The sequence below is a fragment of the Perca fluviatilis genome, chromosome 11 (assembly GCF_010015445.1).
Source record: "Perca fluviatilis chromosome 11, GENO_Pfluv_1.0, whole genome shotgun sequence".
NCBI lineage: Eukaryota > Metazoa > Chordata > Actinopteri > Perciformes > Percidae > Perca > Perca fluviatilis.
In genome coordinates this window covers 35,848,152-35,850,628 of record NC_053122.1, presented here as the reverse complement: position 1 = coordinate 35,850,628, position 2,477 = coordinate 35,848,152, and positions in this window count along the sequence as shown.

Genomic DNA, 2,477 nt, shown 5'->3' with positions numbered 1-2,477 from the left:
TGTGGCGATAGTGGGAGACAAAAGGTTGTTGAGAGAAATTCATAGAAGTTGTAGGTTGTAGGACCCCCGAAAAGCTGAAGAAATCTTGAACTTGAAGCTGAAGGATGTATACCCCCCCTGGTTTTACCAAGGAACAGCGATGCGTTCTGAAGCAGAGAGCAGAGAGCTACGAAGTAAGAGGTAAGGCAAACGGCACTGTATTTCATTACGTCAATGTTTCAAATGCGGTTTCCAATGTTAATGCAATACACCCCCTAGATGGGGAACTCTATTACTTTTGTAGGAGGAAACAAGATGAGCAGCAGCATCATTATGCCAAAGTGGTTTCCAGCCCAGAAGAGGCAAACAGGCTATTTGTTCATTTTCATGCCAGTCCTCATGGGGCACACTGTGGGGTGGACCGCACTTTACATGCAATCCTGCAGAGATTTTGGTAGCCTGGCATTAAAGAGGAACTTTCCAAATGGGTAAGTGTAATTGGTCCAGATGTCTGTGAATGTTATGGATTATGTAACCTGCCTTTGTGACTGCTGACTTAATTTCTTTGTTACATTGCCCAGTGTGAGGATTGTCAGATGAAGAGGGCCTATACCATTAAGGATAAAACCCAGTGTAATCCCATAGAGGTAAATGCTTGCATCCCCTTCAATTGGCCTAAGCAATTTTCCATTAAATAAAACGTTAATGATCTGCTGTGCTTTACATTTCAGGTTTCCGAACCCTTTGAACTTGTGGGTATGGACCCTGTGGGAAAGCTGGCAGTAACACCCAGGGGACACACCTACATCTGTGTAATGATTGGTTACATGACGAAATGGGTTGAAGTGTACCCCATTCAGGCCAAAAAGGCTGAGCTGGTGGCAGAGTTCATCATTGATTTCTTTTACTGCCATGGTGCACCCAAAGGGATCCTCACAGATGGAGGGAAAGAGTTTGTGAATAAAGTAAGTTGTGAACATTGTGCATAACTGTATTTTGGCCAACACAAAATTTTTCCAGAAGACCCACTGCTTGTTCTCATTCAATGTTTATAGATCAACTTCAGCTTGTGTGAGCAGCTTGACATTAAACTGAGTCTGTGTTCACCGTACCATCCACAAACCAATGGCTTGGTGGAGAAGGTGAGTGGAACCATTCAAGGGTGAATATGAACTTATTTAATTTGATATCATGTCATAATGTGTATGCATTTTCTAATTGTTTTGCATTTCAGAGCCTTGAGGAAAATGGTCAAGGACCATCCAAACAATTGGGACCTATACATCAAGCCAACTGTGTTTGGTCTCCGCACAAAAATGCAGCGCACAACAAAACGCTCTCCATTTTATTTGCTCTACGGGAGGGAGGCCCGCTATCCTCCTGAGATACCGGACAAGTGGCATGTAGGACCATTGTTTTTCTAGTACTTGGAATAGCTTTGGCAACTGCAGTAACCAGTTTGTTTTTCACACCGTTTTTCTCATACTTTTGCAGATAAGCCACGACAAAGTGGAGGCAGTAGCAGCTGAGGAGAAACCATGTCCTCATATTTCAGCTGTTCAAAGGGAGGTGTATCCCGAGGTGAGGAAAAACACGAAGGCTGCCCAAGATAGACTGAGGAAAAGGAAATGGTCTCTGGGCATGGATGACCATTTTGAGGTTGGGGACAAAGTCCTCCGCAAAAACATCAGAGAAGAGCAGCGGAAGGGAGGGAAGATGGAGAGGGAGCATTGAGGACAAAAGTGTTGACCTGCTGGCCGCCAATGGGGAGGCAATAAAAAGGATCGATCTGGACCATCTGAAAAAATTTGTTGAGCCCCAGCCACGGATCCCCTGCAAGTGGGTCTCCAGTCCTCAGCCTGAGCCCATCCCCCCCCCCCCATCCGCCAGTCCTCAGTCCCTCCCGTCTGCCGGTCCTCAGTCCCTCTCGGTCAGTCCTCAGCTTGACCCCATCCCTCCACCCACTAGTCCTCTGTCCCTCTCGTCTGCCAGTCCTCAGCCTGACCCCATCCCCATGACCCCCCCCCCATCTGCCGTTCCTCAGTTCCTCTCAACCCTCAGTGTCTCCCCAGAGGAATGTTAGTATTAGTTGTATTCTAATTTGTGTTAACTCTCCATGCCAAATGCATAACCCCTTCTAAATGTCAGCGATAGATGCGATCTGGTCCGGGAAACGGCAAGGTGTGCTGTTGAGCAAGGTGGGGCCATATAAGATATTTTCCAGGGATCTGAAAAATCTGGCCCCAGGAAAAAGAGGTTGAAAGTGAGGTAAATGCATGCGTCAAATCTCCTTGAATGCTTACGTATTGCCGATGCCAAAATATAATTCCACACATGGTCTTTAAGGTGATTAATGCTTTTATCCATTGCACTTTGGAGAAATTGAGAGGGCAACTGGAGAAGTGAGTGTTTTATGTGGACTCATTCCAGATGACTGCTTATGCCAAGGCTCATACAGGGGACTAAACAAGGTCATTGTCAAAAATTCGTTAGAATAA